General features: G+C 44.6%; 1 protein-coding gene and 1 long non-coding RNA gene across 5 annotated transcripts in view; one reads left to right on the top strand and one right to left on the bottom strand.

Annotated features, from left to right (window-relative positions):
- CA6 (carbonic anhydrase 6) overlaps window positions 1-13,694 on the bottom strand; it is a 38,943-nt gene extending 25,249 nt beyond the window's left edge. For 3 of the 4 annotated variants that reach the window (XM_008694761.2, XM_008694763.2, XM_040645744.1), the window contains exon 1: window positions 13,435-13,694. The gene's annotated coding sequence lies outside the window, so the exon portion shown is untranslated. Of the gene's footprint in view, window positions 1-2,868; window positions 2,948-13,434 lie in introns of all 4 variants that reach the window. The other variant, XM_008694762.2, reaches the window with a different exon arrangement.
- A 3-nt stretch (window positions 13,695-13,697) lies between these two features.
- On the top strand, window positions 13,698-15,232 carry LOC121106401. The gene is made up of 2 exons (XR_005839017.1): window positions 13,698-14,016; window positions 14,374-15,232. It is a non-coding gene; the product is annotated as an uncharacterized LOC121106401 (long non-coding RNA).
- Window positions 15,233-20,670: the final 5,438 nt, after the last annotated feature.

Here is a 20,670-nt window from a genome sequence, read left to right as displayed (position 1 = left end):
CCTGGGTGATATTCTAATTATTAATATTGATAAGGCCAGGGCACAACCAATCAGGACAGAAGTGAGACTTGGTGCTGTAACAAGGTCTAGAAGCCCCGTGTTTTGCCAGGAGTTAAGCCTTTCATTGGTGGACCATATGGAGATTGTGAGGCTGGAGCAGGGCTGGGCAGCAAGGGTGTCTGGAGGGTACCAGTGTGTATATGTTTATTTTTTACAGTTAGCATTGCTCACACAGGCTGCCGACTGTCTCCTCTTAGGGTTGTCTGTTTGTCTGCCCTCATCTCCTGGCTTCTTATGTACTGTTTTTTATCTGTTTGGCCAGAAATCAGATGACTGACTACACATTTAGAATTACATGCACAAGAAGAATAGATAGAGCTGAACTGAGAGCCCAAAGTTTGTACTAAAACCAAAATATGCAAACTCTGAAACATCTTTTTTTTAACGTATCTTTTATTTTATTTTATTTTTTAAAGTAAGCTCTACACTCAACATGGGGCTTGAACTCACAACCTGAGATCAAGAGTCATACGCTCTACCAACTGAGCCAGCCAGGTGCACCTGAAACATCTTTTTTGACTACCCAAAAAATTTTTATTTCCTTTCTGGCTTTCAGCTATGTCCGTAGAAGTGAGGCATTAACATAACTAAATCCTCCTATTAAATAATCTGCTTGCAGAGTGTTCAGCCATATCCACCCGAAATCAGTAGGGATGCCCATGCTTTCTCTCACCAGCCTCCCTGGAAAGATTCCCAGTCTTATAGGGTATCTTCTGATTCATCCTTTCCGCTAGAATGCAGCATTTATGGTGTCTACCAGCAGGCATGTTCTGCCATCATATCTACCATCATATCTATCCTTTTTCTAGTAACCCACATCAAAAAAACACCCGGAGCAAAACCCTGGTTTTGGGAAATTATCTTCTCTATTATTAGTTTAAGTATTAACAAAACTGGAACCAAATTCCTGACAACATTTACAGCCCAGCCTGCCATTAACATTCTGAGCCCCTTATCTGTGTAAACTCACCGTAAGACCTGCTGTTGGAATGGGTCGTCCTATTTGCACCTGCTGGCTGGACCTTCTACTTCTTGGAGCAGGCCGGAGTCTTGCCTATATCCTCTCACATACTCCACCCCCACTTGCCTTCTGTAGGACAGGTACATGGCTTTCAGCTCCACCCCGAAACTGGTCAGTAAGCAATTCCAAATCTGTACTGAGTTCTGACTCTCCCCTTCCACCCCAGCGAATGGTTGTGTCACTAGGCTGTATCAGTTTCCTTTTGCTGCTGTAACAAACTACCCCGAAGTCAGTGATGAAAACAACATAATTTGTTCTCGTACAGCTCTGGAGGTCAGAAATCCAAAATCAGTTTCACTGGGCTTAAGTCAGGGTGTTGACAGGACAAGTTCTTTCTGGAGACTCTGAGGGGAAAATCCATTCCCTCACCCTTTCAAGCTTCTGTAGCCACTGGCCGCCCTCCCGGAATCCCTCCCGTCTCGTTTCAACCATCGCATCTCCTACTTTCTCGTTTCAACCATCACACCTCCTACTTCCTCCTTGGATCTTCTTGCTTCCCTCTTATGAGGATCCTTGAGGTTGCATGTAGGACCCACCCCCAAAATCCAAGATAATCTCCCCCATCTCAAGATCCTTAATCCCATCTGCAAGTCTCTTGTGACATTCACAGGTTCCAGGGACTAGGACATGGACATTTGGGACAAAGGCAATATTCAGCCTACCCCAAGGAAGGATGTAGGGACCCACCAAGCTAAATGAAACTTTAAGCCACTGAAAACTGGATTTAGACTCAATGTCATGAAACATGCCAGGAATGATGGGGGCGGTGGCGAAACAAGATGGACAAGGGCTGATCTGTGGGGAGAATACCTATTGCTGGGCACTTCTCTGAGCTCTTAATGGTCACAATGGTATGACCAGGGTCAGCTAGTTGGACTGCGACAGCAACCCAGTAACCTCAAAAAGTGTCAGTAGCACATTAGGAGATGGTGTCAAAGACCCAGTGTGGTCAGTCTTCCAGGAGCGGGCAGGACCAGCACCCCTTGATGAGCATCAAGAGAGACAGAGTCACCAAACACAAGTCTGGCATGGGGGGGCAGCCTCTGCTTCAGAAATGTAGAGAACTTTGCTTGTGCCCACGCACACCTCTGTGATATTGATTTAAGAGTGAAAAGGAGAATGTAACAGATATACTGAAATTTAGTCTTCAAGGTTTTTTCACTTCAGTAAAGGGAGCCTCACTTTTTGTTTTTTTTTTACCAACACTACCACCAAGAAAATTAGAAATGCTGGATAAATTAGGTTTTTTAAAATATTTTATTTTTAAGTCATTTCTGCACCCAACGAGGGGCTGGAACTCACAACCCTGAGATCAAGAGTTGCACACTCCTCTGACTGAGCCAGCCAGGAGCCCCAAGGACAAATTAGTTTTTTGAAAAATCTCTTGGAAAGCATCAGAGCTCGCCAAGGCAGGGATATATAGACAGGATAATATGTCCCCAGAGGTTGGGTTTGTCCCAGGAATGCAAGGTTAGCTTAACATCCAAAAATCAATGCAACAAAAAATGGAAGAAAAAGATATTAGAAACATTTCAACACATGCAGAAAAAATCAATCAATAAAATTCACCATCCAAAAGAGAAAATCAAATCCACTTATGATTAAAAAAAGAAAAAACCGCTTAGGAAACTAGGGGAAAGGAGGAATTTTCTCAATCTGATAGAGAATGTCTACCAAAAAATTCTACAGCAAACATCGTACTTAAGGGTGAAATATTGGAAGCTTTCCTCTGATATCAGGAAAGAGACTAGGACACTTGCTACCCCAACTTAAAATTTAAAATTTACCTGGAGGTCAGGCCAGTGCAACAAAGCTTTCGGGATTAGAAAGGCAGAAATACAACCGTCTTATTCACAGATGCCGTAACTGGGTACATAGAAAATCCAAAAGTATCAACAAATATATTATTACAATTAATAAGTGAGTATACAAAGTTGATTATACAAGGACAGGATACAAAATGCAATTGTATTTCTATATAACAGCAACAGTTAGAAAATAAAACCTAAAAAAATTTTTAAGTAAACTCCACACCCAACATGGGGCTCAAACTCACAACCCTGAGATCAAGAGTTGCACACTCCACTGACTGAGGCAGCCGGGCGCCCCCGCGGTGGTATTTTATACAGTGGAATGAATTAGCCACTGCTGCAGGCAGTTACACGGAGGAATCTCGCGATATGTTCAATGAAAGAAGGCAATCACAGAAGAATAAATACAAAAGGATTCTATTTATATAAAGTTCCAAAGCAAGCAATACCAGTCTCCGGTGGTGGAGGTGACTGGAAGGGACACAAGGGGCCTTCTGGAGAGCCAGCGGGGATTCCAACCTGGTGGTGAGTTGAGATGATTGCGTGAAGTGTACATGGATGATTTATGCAATCACCAATGTGTAGAACTTCAATTACACAGTTAGTAATGAAGGAAAACCATTTGGCAATTCCTCAAGAAGCTAAACAAAGAATTACCATATGATCCAGCAAGTCTACTTTTTTTTTTAAGTTTTGATTTATTTTTTCATTCAAGTAATCTCCAATGTGGGGCTCGAACTCACCACCCAGAGACCAAGCGTCTCATGATCTTCTGACTGAGCCAGGAGCCCCTCCGCTTCTTGATACACACCCAAAACAATTGAAGGCTGGGACTCAAATACTTGCACACCCATGTTCACAGCAGCGTTATTCGTAATAGCCGAAAAATGCAAACAGCCCAAATGTCCTTTGACAGATGTATGGATAGACCGAATGTGGCATATATATACAATGCCGTATTATTCTGCCTTTAAAAGGAAGGAAAGTATTTGTATTTATTTACTTTTTCCAACTTTATTGAGATAAAATTGACATCTAACATTGTGTAAGTTTAAGGTGGACGGTGTATTAAGTTGATACGTGTAGATATCCCAAAAAAAAGTCATTACCACTGTAGCGTGAGCTAGGAATGCAATTCCGAGAGACACACACTACACCCAGGGTGAACCTGGAAAACATGCCAAGTGAAAGACGTCAGGTGCAAAAGGACACACACTGTGTGATTCCACTTACGGGAGGTACCTGGAGCAAGCAGAGTCATAGACCCAGGAAGTAGAAGAGAAGTTACCAGGGCCCAGGCGCAGGGGAGCTGTTGAGTGGGTCCAGTTTCTACTTGGGAAGTTGGAAAACTTCTGGGGAACAGAACTTCTGGAGATGGGTGGTAGGGGTGGCGGCACAACATTGTCCATGTGCTTGATACACTTAAAATGGTTCCGCTGTCCCGTTCTGGATCTGTGGCACCTGCCGAACTGTACGTTTAACGGGGCTAAGACGGGGATTCGAGAGTACGCTTATCGCGAGGAAAACACAAAACAAAATAAAATGACAAAAATCAAATAAAATAATGAACAATTAAAAATAAAAACGGCGGGGCGCCTGGGTGGCTCAGTCGGTGAAGCGTCTGCCTTTGCTGGGGTCATGATGCCAGGGTCCTGGGATCGAGTCCCGTGTGGGCTCCTTGTTCGGCAAGAAGCCTGTTTCTCCCTCTTCCCTCCCCACCTCCCCCCTGCTCATTCTCTTTCTCTCTCAGATAAATAAATAAAATCTGTAAAATAAATAAAGTAAATTAAAAAAATAAAAATGGCTAAGATGGTAAGTTTTATGTCATGAATATTTTACCACAATTAAATTTTTAAAATTTTTGTGGTTAGAATGGTAAATTTTACTCCATAGAGTAGTAAGATAGAGTAAAATTGACATATATAATATGTTATATATATATATTTATAATCACAATTAACAAGTGAATTATGAACAATTCTTTGTCCATTGATGTGCAAACATAGATCAAATGGACAACTATCGGGGCACCTGGGTGGCACAGCGGTTAAGCATCTGCCTTCGGCTCAGGGCGTGATCCCGGCGTTGTGGGATCGAGCCCCACATCAGGCTCCTCCGTTATGAGCCTGCTTCTTCCTCTCCCACTCCCCCTGCTTGTGTTCCCTCTCTCGCTGGCTGTCTCTCTCTCTGTCAAATAAATAAATAAAATCTTAAAAAAAAAAAAAAAAAAAAAAGAAAGAAAGAGACAAGCAGAATTATCCTGTAATTTTTAAAGAAATTGAATCAACAGTTTAAACACATCTTCACAAATCAAAAGCAGGCCCGTGAGGTATTACAAGAGTGTTTTCTCAAACATTTGAGACACAAATAATTCTGAACTTACACAAAACACAGCCTAGAGCAGGGATAGGTAAACCACAGCTTGTGGGCTGCCTTCGGCCCTGTCTGCTCTACCCCCGTCTGCGGCCGCTCTCATACGCTAACAAGCGTGGTGAGGAGCTGCGCCAGAGACCATAGCCTCTGCAAAGCCTCATGTGTTTACTATCTGGCCCTTTGCAGAAAACATTTGCCAATAAAAGAGAATTCTCTCCAACTCATTTTATAAGGCCAGTGTATCCTTGGCACCAAATTCTAACAAGGAGAGCATAATAAGGAAACATTATAATATCGGTCATGAATTTAGATACAAAAACCCTAAACAAAACAGGAATGAAGGAAGGAAGGAAGGAACGAACGAATGAGTGAACAAACACGCTTCCTAAGACGTTCTGAGTTTTTGGTCTGTGTTCCCTGGGCCTGCTTGGTTCCTTAGGTGTCATCTTGTCATTGATCAATCTCTTTTAGTTCATTTACTCAACTGTGGAAGGCACCATTGCCGACCAACCATCCCTTTCCCTTTGCCCACGTCCCAGCTCCTCTTGTGGCTAATAGTAGCCACACCACTCACTTTTAGCCAATGAGACATAAAGGGAAATCGGCTGGGGAGACTCCTGGGAAAGCTTGCTTGCTTGCTTGCTTTCATTTTTTTTTAACAGTTTCTTTCTTTTTTTAAAGATTTTATTTATTTGACAGAGAGAGCGCAAGAGAGCACAAGCAGGGGGAGCAGCAGAGGGAGAGGGAGAAGCAGGCTCCCCACTGAGCTGGGAGCCCAAAGTGAGGCTTGATCCCAGGATCTGGGATCATGACCTGAGCCAAAGGCCGACGCTTAACGGACTGAGCCACCCAGGCACCGCAAAGCTCTTGCTTTCTTATAAAAACAGGCAAGAAAAGAGGAGAGCTTGCCAACATTGTTTCTTCCTCTTTCTTTGGTCCTAAAATAGGTCTGATGCGTGGCACCGTGGCAGCTATCTTGCGACCACGAAGGTAAAAAGCCAGCATGTTAATGATGGCAGAGCAGAATGAGAGGAAGAATTCGAGGCCTCAATGGCTTCACAGAGCAGCTGACGCACCGCCAGCAACTGCCTCTAGACTTCTTGTTATCTGAGGAAATAACCCCTTTCGTCTGGGTCTCCGGTAGTTGGGAGATCTGTCACGTGCATATGGAAGCATTCCTAAGAGATATATCCACAAATATACAATATTTCTGTCACTTTTCTTTTTTTTTTTTTTTCTGTCACTTTTCTAAGCTATGCTTCCACAGAGCTTACATTCTGGTTGGAGGAAACCAATATTAAAAATAAATTAAAGAAATAAAAATAAATAAAAAATCAATAAAAATTGGGGCACCTGGCTGGTTCAGTCAGTGGAGCATGCGACTCTTGATCTCAGGGTCATGGGTTCAAGCCCCACGTTGGGCTCCATGCTGGGCATGGAGCCTACTTAAAAAAAAAAATTTTTTTTTTACTTTTATTTCAAATGGCAATAAATTTATTAAGAAGATAAAGCAGCATAATGGCATAGAAGATAAAGGAAGGGAAGGAGGAGGACATCAGTCGGGTGGTCAGGGCAGGCCTCTCTGAGGTGACATTTGAGCTGAGGCCTGACTGAGAAGCAGCAGCCAGGTAAAGAGCTGGGGGTGAGGGGTGGGGTTCCTGGCAGAGCAATCAGCAAAAACCTGAAGGTGGGAAGAAACATAGTAAGTGTGAGTGTCCCCCCACACCCAGCCCATTCACAGACCCTGTCAAGTCTACCTTCAAAATATTTCTGACCACCTTTCTTCTCCCGCACATTGCTACCAGCCTGGCCTAAGGCACCAGCTCCCTTGCTTGGACACCTGTAGTAGCCTCCACCTGGTCTCGCACTTCTACTCAGGTCCTCCCTTATAGTCTATTCTCCAAGTGGCCATAGAGAACCTTCTAAAACCTGAACCAGCTCATTGCAATCCTTGCTCAAAACCATCCAATGTCTTTGGTCTCACTCAGGGTAACAGCATTTCCTACCACTCTGCCCCCCTTTCCTGCTATTCTCCTATAAAATGTGCTCTCACCACAGGACCTTTGAACGTGCTGTTTCTCTGCCTGGAAGGCTCTCCCCCCCCAGATATTCAATTGACTCCTCCCTCATCCCATTGAGCTTACTGGCGGAGGGACATCTCTTAAGAGAAGGTCTCTCTGGCCACTCATCCTAAAACACCCACCTGTCACTCCCAGTCCTTCCTATTTCTTCTTGTGCCATCATTCTAAAGAATGATTAAATTTTCTTTTTTAAGTTCTGAATCTGATCTTTATTCCATATTAGAGGTTGTTAGCATTAAGGATGGGGAGAGTTTGAGTGCATTCTTAAAGTACAAGCATTCCCTTCCTTCACTCCTAGGTTTGCTCAGGGGCCAGGCTGCTACTTTACATCCCCTATTCTTGAATACCTCATAGAAATAAAAATGCAGGGGCACCTGGGTGGCTCAGTCAGTTAAGCAACCAACCCATGGTTTCCACTCAGGTCATGAGCTCATGGGTCATGGGACTGAGCCCCGTGTCTGGCTCTGCACTCAGCAGCGAGTCTGCTTGGGATTCTCTCTCTCTCCCGCCGCCCCTCCCCCTCACTTGCAAGCACTTTCTCTCTCTCCCTCAAATAAATAATCTTAAAAAAAAAAAAAGAAAGGAAGAAAAATGTATTTTTTAGATGTCTTATCCAATTTTGTGGCTATATTCTTTTTCTCCAGCCCCTTGGTTCCAATTTCTCTAAGCCCAGGTTTCAACACTTCCTGAATTGGCTTTGAACAAACCATTCAAATCCTTATAATTTGCAGACAGACCACCTGCGGGGGGAGGGGGTTGGGTAAAGAACCTAGTGTCCTTGGAAGTATTAGATTTAAACTAGCGAGAGCCCAAATTTACTTCCTACTTAATTCATTGACCTTCCTTCTTAATTAAAAAAAAAAGTTAGCAATGTTATTGGCACAGATGATTTCCACGGTTGTCACAGATGACAACCAAGAGGGGTAATTAGAGCTGCTGGTTGGCACAGTCAGGCCTCCCTAACTGCCCCAGTTTAGAGAGGGACCAAGAGTATTTTCGTAAATGAGGACATGCTGATGTCAAAGCTGGGTACACCTGGAAATTCCATAGCTGTACAATTCTGACGTGGGGTCAACGGCACTCAGGATAAGTTACTCTCAGGAGGTTACACTCCGGAGAAGTTACTCTCTAGAGGAATTAGAGACTATTCAATTGGGGGGGGGGCACCTGGCTGGCTCAGTCAGTAGAGCAGGCCACTCTTGATTTCAGGGTCTCGAGGTTGAACCCTGTGGTGGGCATGAAGCCTACTTAAAAAGAATACATTTAAAAAATTTTAAAGACCATTCAATGGGAAATAAGATAGTGAGTGACAACAAGCATCTACTTGTCCTTATTCTGATTTGCTAAATGAGCGAGGCTCTGTACCGTCTAAGGCCGAAAGGTACTCTCAATGCCTCTCAATGTCGTGCTTGCACAAGCAAAATTTTTCAACAGCTCATCACTGGCCCATGCCCTCTGCGCAGACATACGGAGGACCCCGCCGTACTGAAAGAAGCGGAGTTCCTCGGAGTGCAGGGTTTCCAGCTGAAGTATATACTGTGCGCTCATGACATCCAGTGGTCAGAAAAATACTGTGCAGATTTTTATTTACTTATTTTTTTAGTTTCATACAGGATCCACAGTGCAATTGCAAACAGCTGGTCTATAGAGGAATAAAGGATCTACGATGAAAGAGGAATGAGTTTGGTGTCTCCCTGCTGCGATATTAGGGAGAGGCCAGGCTGACCCGGGAAACCTAATTCACGGATGCCCCTAAAAGGTCGTTTGGCTATTCAGAAAATTCCGCTCCCCACACCACCCTATAATACTCGTTACAGAAAGAGTGAAAAAAAAATTTTTTTAATTTTTTTAAATTGAGGTGAGATTTACACAGCATAAAATCAACGTTTTTGAAGAGTACAATTCAGTGGCATTTAGTATATTCACAATGTTGTGAATGTTGTGAATCTGTCTAGTTGCAAAACATTTTCATCACCCCCAAGAAAATCCTGTACCCATTAAACAGTCACTCCCCAATCCCTCCTTCCTTCGCTCCCTGGAAACTACCAGTCTGCTTCTCTCTCTGGGAATTTACTCATTCTGGTTATTTTATTTTATTTTTTTTTTAAAGATTTTATTTATTTACTTGACAGAGAGAGAGACAGCCAGCGAGAGAGGGAACACAGGCAGGGGGAGTGGGAGAGGAAGAAGCAGGCTCCCAGCGGAGGAGCCTGATGCGGGGCTCGATCCCAGAACGCCAGGGTCACGCCCTGAGCCCAAGGCAGACGCCTAACGACTGAGCCACCCAGGCGCCCCATTCTGGTTATTTTATATACATGGAACCATCCTATACGGGACTCTCACTTAACATAATTTTTGGAGGTTCATCCATGTATAGCATTATATTAACATTTCATTCCCTTTTTGCCTGAGTAATATTCTATTATATAAATATATCACATTTGATACATTGATAAATTTGATATATTTATCAAATTCATCTGTTGATGGACATTTCAGCTGTTCCCACCATTCGGCCACTGCTAATGGTGCTGCTGTGAACATTTGTGTATGAGTATTTGTTTCAATACCTGGTTTTGATCCTTTGACGTATATACCTAGGAGTGAAATCCCTGGGTCACATGATCATTCTCCTTAACTTTTTGAAGAAAAAAATTTTAGAATCCTTGAAATCAGTAGAAGAAATTGAAATAGATTTTTTAGACTCCTTGAAATTGATAGAGGAATAATTTTATTTAGACCAGGACCAACTTTTCCCAAATGACCCATTACTCTTTTTTTTTTAGTTTCCATCACTCATGTGTATCTAAAGACGTTAGCCCAGCCTGAAAGTACCCACGGGAATGAATGCAGATGCATGAGATAAAAGAACCCATTCAGGGGAAAGTTAATTTGCCTAAGGATACTCTGTTGACATTTGTTTAGCTTGGGATGACAGTTCGGCAAACGGAAATCCTTGCCCCAAATCTTTGGTATGAGCTCTGTCATAACATTTTGTTTGAAACTAGCCTGCAGACCTAAAATGAGTTTGGACAGCCAAAGTGAATTAATTAAGCTGAAAATAACTCAAAACAATGATTTCCCTGGTGTGTTTTTTATTCAAATCTTCCGGGTCACTAATTTGTCATGTTTTCTTTAAAAGGCGAAAACAATGAGGGGGTGTATTTGGCGCCCTCTACGGTAAAATATTCTTCATTTAACAACAGTGGAGAAAGAGCTGCTGGGCGTAAATGAGTGTTCCCATAAGCGCCCATTATAAATACGTTAACCATTTTGGATGAAATGCTTTCTAAAACAGCACTCCACTTCCTCTCTTCTCAGGCAGAAGATTCTGAATGCGATTATGAACATATTTGTCGGACCCACTTTGAGCGACAACACAGAGGTCTTCTCAAGAGCGAAGGGCTTGGAAAGGCTGCTCGAGTGCCTGCAATTTACTCTAAAATCCTTCAGCACCCTTTGTACATGTGACTTAGTTTCAATCGACATCCCAGGGACAGCCAGCTCTGCTCAACTGGAAACGCAAAACTCCAGAAGTAGTTAGAACTTACATTCGAAAGACTCATGGAAAGCCCACTAGGGCTCTCTTTATCTCCAGTCAACACCAGATGGTTTGCTAATTAGCATCATGGGTGCTAAGAATAATTTTTCACTGATGGATTGATGGAATAGCCAAGAACATTGTCTAGAATCTAGACTCTAGACAGTCTTGCCCGTGTATGAGCAGTATCCGTATATCTGATGAGCCCTGTGTGTGATTTTAATTTTCTAGTAGCCACGTTTAAAAAAAATTTTAAAAAACAGGTGAAATTAATTTGAGTAATAAATTTTATTTAATCCGATATATCCAAGACATCATTTCAGCATGTAACTGATATTTAAAATACTTATGAGATATGGCACGTTATTTTTCTCGTACTGAGTCTCGGAAAACCCTTGTGTATTTTGCGTATTACTAGCCACACCAGCACTGCGCTAGAAACTCTGTGTGTGTTTTGTATCTCTAATCCTTAAAGCAACCCTGAAAGTTAGGGTGTTTTTGACCCATTTTACAGAGGAGCAAACTGAGGCGTGGAGCTATGAAGTAACTTTCTCAGGTAACATGCAGTTGTCAGGGGCAACCAGAGGTAGGACGGGATACAGTCACACTTAGATCCCCTCTCCGCGGCAGGCACCCATCCTCCACCTGGCGACAAGGCTCAGCCCTCCCGGCTCAATTTCAGACCAGAGCTTTCTCATAGAACAGGCCTCAGTTGCAGCCTCACCAGGCTCACCTTCTGCCCAGGCTGGGTCCTGCCCTCCTCATAGCCACGGGGCATCTCCCCCCAGAGACTCCCCTGGCAACCTCTGCAGTGTTTCAAAGGAACCCAGTCTAAGACCCCAGGACTCAACTCAGACTCCACAGCCCTTGCTTAGATATGTTTTTCTCTTGGGGCGCTTGGCTGGCTCAGTGGGTAGAGTGTGCGACCCTTGATCTCGGGGTTGTAAGTTCGAGCCCCAAGTCAGGTGTAGAGATTACTTAAAAAATAAAAACTTAAAAAAAAGAAAGAAAGAAAGAAAGAAATCTTTCTCTTTACGTGCTAACTGCAAAGAGGGGTGGTGCCCTGCATTGCTGATGCTTTGGTCTTTAGAAGCCGGGCAATACGAGCTCATTGGAAAACAAACCAGGGCACGGGGAGGACGGGCCGGTTCAGTTATCTGCAGTTTCAGGACACACAGACATACAGACAGACACACAAATCAACAAAAACAGCATCGGCTTGATTTCCGAGGAGTCCCCCAACTAATAAAATGTATCTTTACAGTATTCGAAAATGGCAAGAATCTTCAAGAGACCCTAGTCACCGACGATCTTTGTGTCACTTTCAATCAGCCCAACCTCAAAAATTACAACAGCAAATTTTCAAGTTGGCCTGCCAGCAGGCCAGGGGTCACCGGGGAGGCAGCCCTGACCCAGTCGCCTGGCCACGCGGTCCCCTTGGGTTGGCACTGCCAGCCCCCTGGTGCGTGGACTTACTCAAGACCTGAGGGGCCCTCCAGGACCAGCAAAGGCATTACCCGTCTTTAGAAACCCCTTCCCAGGAGATCCGGGCAGTTCGCGAATCAAAACAGCCCTGTTCGCTAAATTTGCACTTTCTGTTCCATGTATCCCGTGGCAACTATGCATTCGATTCCTGGGTTCCCTCTGCTTCAATTATGTAGGACTTTTTCTAAATAATTAAAGGGACTTTTAGAAACAGGCCCTGGCCTGTCCTTAACGCCCCACCAGGGAAGACAAAGCAAAAAGAGGGGGAAGAAAATGATGGATCGCTTTTATTTACCCCTGGAGCCCAGGGGCAGCTCTGCACAGCAAGAAAACTTATCTTCAAACAAGCCCTTCCCCACAGAAAGGAAATGGCCTAGGGCCACAGTGGACCTTGGAGGATGTGGGGGGCGGGGGGGGGGAGGCCACCAAGGGATGTATCCAGCTTGTCCCTCCTAACGCAGCTGGGGGAAAGGGAGGAAGGGAAGATAAAAACCCGGCCTGATCTAGCGGCTGGCTGCTCTGCCCCGCCTTCCCTCTCCCCGACCATTCCCCTCCTCCCCAGGGACACACGGGATGTCATCCCCTCTTGCCCCGGCCACCCCTTCTTGTACCTGAGTCCCAGCCAGAAGCAGACATGTGTGGGCTCCAAAAATTGTACACCACAAGGAGTAATGCTTGTGGTAAACAAAACAAAACGAAATGAAAAGAAACGCAATAAATAAAGGAACACATAAAATATCCCAGCAGGATGTAGAGGAGTGAGAGTAAATCCATTTCCTTCCTCCCTTCAGCCCCTCCCCAGGGGTCGCCACTGTTAGACGTCCGGTGTGTGTCCTTCTACACGTTCTCCAGATGCACACACACACGAACACACACAAGCACACACAGTTGGGTTCTCGTGACACGTGTGGCCCAGAGCTTTGATTCTATTCCCCTCACTACACCGCGGGCACCTTTCCGCATCACACAGACACTGCAGATCATTCTGGTCACGGTGGAGGCCCGTTCCACAGAACAGATGCACCATAACACGGGCAGGGGAGGCCAGCATGCTTCTCCTACCTTCTGCTTTCCCTCAACGTCGGCGGGTCCTCTCCTCGGGCTCGCCCACTGCACCGCTCGAAATACAACCTCTCCTTGCCTTTCGCTGCTGTGGCCACAGCCCTGAGTAGCTCAGACTTCAGCAGAGGCTTGCCTCGGGGCGCCTGGGGGGCTCATTGGCGAAGCGTGGGCCTTCGTCTCAGGTCACGATCCCAGGGGCCTGGGATCAAGTCCTGCATCGGGCTCCTTGCTCCCTGGGGAGCCTGCTTCTCCCTCTCCCTCTGCTGCTTCTCCTGCTTGTGGGCTCTGTCAGATAAATGAATGAATGAGGGAAAGAAAGAAGAAAGAAAGAAAGAAAGAAAGAAAGAAAGAAAGAAAGAAAGAAAGAAAGAAGAAAGAAAGGGAAGAGGCTTGCCTCCAGTGTCCCCAGCTGTGGCAAAAAGATCTGGTTGGACCCCAAAGGAAATCGCCAATGCCAACTCCCGTCTGCAGATCCGGAAACCGCTCAAACACGGGGGATCATCCGGACAGTGACGGTCCACTCCCGGGCTTGGGGCTTGAAGGGCACTTCGGCCCGCTGGAAGGGCAGGCATGCGGGCATTGGTAAGGGAAAAGGTTTATTTTCTAATTCTCCCATTCATTCTACGTTTGTTAGCTGGGATTCTTGTGTACCTAGAGCTTTCCCTCATCAACTGAGGCTACTTGGTTCTTGTAAAATATAGAGTATGTTCTACTGGGATAAATGCTCTAATTCTTTTCCTTCAAGTACCAGTGCTCGGAGAAGGGAGGTCGCATAACAGTCATTCCCAACGGTAACAAATGAGATGGGCTGGTTACTGTTGTTGTTTGTTTTTAGTTTTTCCTTCTTGGGAAATCCACCGTTGACTTGTGGATTTTCATACCGTTATTACACTACAATTAACTACAGTCATCTCCTCCTGTTCTTCCCGTACCCATTAGAATTTATCAGAATCACCAGGAATCAACTACAGAAGAAAGGATTCTTGTGTGGCTTTGACCTTGGGCACGGGTGGGAGCTGGTGACTAGCTCCTCTGGCTGTGCTGCTGTGTCGGCTGGCAGTTGAACAGGGAAGATGGACGTGAAGTGGGGAAAGGAAGGGTAGCTGGAACCCACAAGGGTGAGCCAGACCCACGTTGGTCTTTCACCACCTCAAAGCCTCCTCCTGCAGTGGGGTGGGCAGCCTGCAAGAGAAGTCAGCGCCTTCCCCGCAGGGCCGCCCGCAAACCTGGCTGGAGGAGATCGGGCAGGGGCCGGAGCTGCCTCGGCTCGCCTGGGCTCCTTTCCGAAGAGGTGAGCCAGCGATCAGCAGCGTGTGTGAGCTGCCCCAGAGCCTGACAGAACACAGACCTTCCCATCTGCTGCTACTTTTTTTTTTTTTTTTTTTTAGAGAGAGAGTGGAGGGGGTGGCGGTGGGAGGGAAGGGTGGAAGGAGAGGGAGAGAATCTTGGGTAGGCTCCACACCCAGCATGGAGCCTGATGCTGGGCTTGATCTCATGACCCTGAGATCATGACCTGAGCTGAAATCAGGACTGGGACGCTTAACCAACTGAGCCACCCAGGTGCCCTCCTAACTCACTTCTGAAGCACCTTCCTGCCGGAGAAAGAGCTACACATGGTCACTGAGCACCGGAAGTGTGGGTAAAGTGGGATGTGCTGTGTGCTTAAGATATGCGCTGGATTCCAAAGACTTAGCTCAAGGAAAGGAATGAAAATATCTGATGAAAAGTTTAGTATCGATCACATATTGAAATGATATTCTGGATCTACTGGGTTAAATAAAATACAATACTAAAATTAGTTTCACCCGCTTCTTTTTACTTTGTTTGATATGCCTACTAAACATTTTTAATGGCATATGTGGCTCACGTTATATTTCTGTTGGGCAGCAAGGATATAGACAGACAGTTATATCATCTTCAAATGATGGCAGTTTGGTTTCTTTCCAGTTCTACATTTCATTTATTTTTCTTATCTTACTGCATTAGCTAAGACCACCTATTTAATACTAAGTAGAATCGGTAATGGTGAGGATCCGTGTTATGTTTCTGACTCAAAAGGATGGTTGCTCAGATTAAGGAATTTCCTAGCTTATGTTATGGCTAAATTGTGCACCCCCCCCCCAATTTATATGTTGAGGTACTAACCCCCAGCAACCACCAAATGTGACCAATTTGAAGACAAAGTTTTTAGAGAGATAATTCAGTTAAAATGAGGTCACTGGGGGTGGGGGCTGGCTGGCTCAGTAGAGCATGTGACTCTTGATCTCAGGGTCATGAGTTCGAGCCCCTTGTTGGGGGTAGAGATTACTTTAAAAAAATTTTTTTTAATTTTTTATTTATTATTTTTTAAAGATTGTATTTATTCGTCAGAGAGAGAGAGAGCACAAACAGGGAGAGCAGCAGTCAGAGGGAGAAGCGGCCTCCCCGCAGAGCAAGGAGCTCAACATGGGACTCGATCCCAAGACTCCGAGATCAGGACCTGAGCCGAAGGAAGATGCTTAACCGACTGAGCCACCCAGGCGTCCCAAAAGAAACATTTTTTAAATGAGGTCATTGGGGTGGGGCTTAATCCAATATGACTGGTGTCCTTATAAAAAGGGGAAAGTTAGCCACATAGAGGGGAGATGGGAGAAGATGGTTGTCCACAAGCCAAGGAAAGAGGCCTGGAGCAGATTTTCCCTCACAGCCTCAGAAGGACCCAACCCTGGGGACACCTTGATCTCAGACTTCCGGACTCCAGAATTGGGAAGACATATTTTTCTGTTGTGTAAGTCACTCAGTTGGTGGTCCTGCGCGATGGCAGCCCTAGCAAACTAATACACTAAGATTAAGGAATTTCCCTGCTATGCCGACCTTGGAGAGCATTCTTACCATAAATGATTGTTGACTTTTCCACAGATATTGGGATCATCTATGGACTTTTTCCTTCAACCTGTATACCAATAGACGCTTTTCTGACTGAGGCGGCCCGGCGCCCCCATCTGGTCATTTTTAGAAGTCTCTTCTGTTGCTCAATTTTTAACTCCTTTTTCTTGTCATACATAGGTATTTAGTTTCCGTATCTGATCGTTCCACAGTCTGAAATCTTTTGCTGACTTAAGTCTGTTGTTCATAGTTTCTGCCAACTCTCACTCATAATGGCTTGTTTCCTTATATGTTTGCAAATCGTGTCTCATGAGTTTGTCTTTAGTTGAACTTGGTATAATCCTGAGGGCTAAGTTAGGGGTGCTTTCCTCCAGAGAGGAGTGATATGCAGCCCAATTAGCCACAAAATGGAAAATCGGTGAATGGCGTATAATAAAACGCCACGCGGCCTGACACCGTGGAAACTGTTAAGTGCCCCAGGAGATGAGAAGGGGAATAGATCTGAAATGGATGTTAAAGGTAGTGAGAGAAACAGGTTATGTTATGAAGTCATGTTGATATCCTTTTCCTTTAGAAAAAATTGTTCTGGGGCACCTGGGTGGCTCAGTCGTTAAGCATCTGCCTTCGGCTCAGGTCATGATGTCCAGGTCCTTGGATCGAGCCCCACGTTGGGCTCCCTGCTCAGCGGGGAGACTACTTCTTCCTCTCCCTCTGCTGCTCCCCCTGCTTGTGCTCTCTCTCTCTCTCTCTGTCAAATGAATAAATAAAATCTTTAACAAAAGAGAGAGAGAGAGAGCACAGGCGGGAGGCTGGGGGTGGGGGTGGGAAGGCAGAAGGACGAGCAGACTACCCAGGAGCCCGTAGGTACTTTTTATGTACTTGGTGTTAGACCTCTTCATACCCAAAGTGACCGTGTTTACAAATTGAATTGAGAAATCCCTAAAACCTTTCTCGGGAAGTCTGCTCTGTTGCCAGTTCACACCTCTTGCCACGGGCAGGAGGTCAGTGGTCACCCAGGAGCGAGAACAGGGTAAAGCCCCCCAGTGGCCCCTCACTAGCCACACACTTAACCGCTCCCTGCAGTGCCTCTGTTGGGGAAGGAATCCTGGGGCTGAAAATATCCAAGTGGAAATAAGTAGCCCAAACTCCCAACCAAAAGGATTCCTTGTTACCCCTTATTACTGGATTGTTAATATTTAAAAGTTGTGCATCACTCCACATACACAAGCTGCTTGTGCGTTGACTTTACTGTTAAAATAATACTAGAACCTTCCAGATGGTTTGAGGCAGGCACACCTGGAGAACTGCCCTCAATTCCACCCCCTAAATATCATTTTCCAGACTTAAGCTGTATCTTGCCCAAAACACTAATTCATTTTTCAGATTATAGGTTAGAAATATTTAATGATATGAAAAGATGTCTCAGAGTATGTTTTTAAGTGGGGGGAGAAAACAAACTACTTAACAGTATGTTCAAAATTAGTCCCTTTCTTGGGGAGGAGGGCCCTATATCAATATATAAGCAAAGGAAAAACAATGAATGTGATCCAAGAGTTTCACTTCTAGGTTTAAACACAAGAGAAATGATAATATACGTCCACACAAAAACATGTGCGTGAATGGTCACAGAAGTCTTATTCATAACAGCCAAAAGGTAGAAACAACCCAAATGTCCACTGACTGCTGAATGGATTAAAAATGTGGTCTATCGGAGGCGCTGGGCTGGCTCAGTTGGTTAAGTGTCCAACTCTTGATCTCCTCCCAGGTCTTGATCCCAGGGTCAAGAGTGCAGGCCCCACATTGGGCTCCACACTGGGCGTGGAGCCTACTTAAAAAACAAAAAGTCTGGTATATCTGGGGCACCTGGTTGGCTCAGTCGATGGAGCATGAGACACTTGATCTCGGGGCCGTGGGTTCGAGCCCCATGTTGGGCGTAGAGATTACTTAAAATAAATAAATAAAATGCTTTAAAAATGTGGTCTATCTCTAGAATAAAATATTATTCAGCAAAACCAAGAAGTATTGACACATATTACAACAATCTTTGGAAAGATTATGGCGAGTGAAAGAAGCCAAGCACGGATCACATATCGTACGAAATATCCAGAATAGGTAAATTTTGTCAGAGACAGAAAATAGATCAGTGGGCGCTTAGGGCTGGGGACAGCAGGAGTGATCTGCTAATGGGTGGGGGTAAAATGCCCTAAGATGAGATTGCGATGGTGGCATAACGCTGTGAACATACTAAAACACTGTTGAATTGTATACTTCAAATGACTGGGGTCTAGATGATGTGAATTCTATCCCAATAAAGCTGTCAAGGAGAGAAAAACAACCTCCAAGTTGTTAGGAGGCTCATTCATGAGTGGATCTATGCATGGGTTTTATTTGCTTCTCTTTATCTGTCTCTGCTTTCTAAATTTGACTACTTCTGTAAACGAGAAGGACTATTTTTAAAAGATTATGTTTTCCGGTGACAACGCACCCTAATATTTCAGCTTTGTCCCTTTCTTTTTTTTTTTTTTAAGATTTTATTTATTTATTTGACAGAGAGAGAGACAGCCAGCGAGAGAAGGAACACAAGCAGGGGGAGTGGGAGAGGAAGAAGCAGGTTCATAGCGGAGGAGCCTGATGTGGGGCTCGATCCCAGAACGCCGGGATCAAGCCCTGAGCCGAAGGCAGACGCTTAACCGCTGTGCCACCCAGGCGCCCCCAGCTTTGTCCCTTTCATTCTGACCTTGGTTCACAAGCTCCCTCTGCTTTCAGAAAAGAAAGGAATTTTTTTTTTCTTAATACCAGTCAACAAGCATTTATCTAGGTCCTACTGGGCCTTCCTATATACTCTATCTGCCACAAAATCTCATTTCTACCTGTCCTAAAGCTCACTGGGGACATGGGTCTCCAGCTCCATCTGAAGCTAACCTCAGAGATTCGAGCTTGAAGACTTGACTAGATGCCTTGATAATACTTTATTTTTTCAGTTTGAAATTTGCGTAACATCATTCTAGCTAATTCTAAAAACGCATGCAGTTTTAATAGCACCAACTCATGGTGATCTTGCGATTTGTTGGCCCTGCTTTTTGGGGGGTTTTGTTTTTGTTTTCGTTTTTGTTTGGTTAAGATGGTAAATTTTATGTCATGTGTTTTGACCACAGTTAAGAATAAAGGATAGGGGCGCCTGGGTGGCACAGCGGTTAAGCGTCTGCCTTCGGCTCAGGGCTTGATCCCGGCGTTCTGGGATCGAGCCCCACATCAGGCTCCTCCGCTATGAACCTGCTTCTTCCTCTCCCACTCCCCCTGCTTGTGTTCCTTCTCTCGCTGGCTGTCTCTCTCTCTGTCAAATAAATAAATAAAATCTTAAAAAAAAAAAAAAGAAAGGGACAAAGCTGAAATATTAGGGTGCGTTGTCACCGGAAAACATAATCTTTTAAAAATAGTCCTTCTCGTTTACAGAAGTAGTCAAATTTAGAAAGCAGAGACAGATAAAGAGAAGCAAATAAAACCCATGCATAGATCCACTCATGAATGAGCCTCCTAACAACTTGGAGGTTGTTTTTCTCTCCTTGACAGCTTTATTGGGATAGAATTCACATCATCTAGACCCCAGTCATTTGAAGTATACAATTCAACAGTGTTTTAGTATGTTCACAGCGTTATGCCACCATCGCAATCTCATCTTAGGGCATTTTACCCCCACCCATTAGCAGATCACTCCTGCTGTCCCCAGCCCTAAGCGCCCACTGATCTATTTTCTGTCTCTGACAAAATTTACCTATTCTGGATATTTCGTACGATATGTGATCCGTGCTTGGCTTCTTTCACTCGCCATAATCTTTCCAAAGATTGTTGTAATATGTGTCAATACTTCTTGGTTTTGCTGAATAATATTTTATTCTAGAGATAGACCACATTTTTAAAGCATTTTATTTATTTATTTTAAGTAATCTCTACGCCCAACATGGGGCTCGAACCCACGGCCCCGAGATCAAGTGTCTCATGCTCCATCGACTGAGCCAACCAGGTGCCCCAGATATACCAGACTTTTTGTTTTTTAAGTAGGCTCCACGCCCAGTGTGGAGCCCAATGTGGGGCCTGCACTCTTGACCCTGGGATCAAGACCTGGGAGGAGATCAAGAGTTGGACACTTAACCAACTGAGCCAGCCCAGCGCCTCCGATAGACCACATTTTTAATCCATTCAGCAGTCAGTGGACATTTGGGTTGTTTCTACCTTTTGGCTGTTATGAATAAGACTTCTGTGACCATTCACGCACATGTTTTTGTGTGGACGTATATTATCATTTCTCTTGTGTTTAAACCTAGAAGTGAAACTCTTGGATCACATTCATTGTTTTTCCTTTGCTTATATATT

Source organism: Ursus maritimus, unplaced genomic scaffold, assembly GCF_017311325.1.
Source record: "Ursus maritimus isolate PB19 unplaced genomic scaffold, ASM1731132v1 scaffold_32, whole genome shotgun sequence".
Taxonomy (NCBI): domain Eukaryota; kingdom Metazoa; phylum Chordata; class Mammalia; order Carnivora; family Ursidae; genus Ursus; species Ursus maritimus.
Note: the sequence above shows the minus strand (reverse complement) of the source record. Positions and strands in the feature narration are given on the sequence as shown.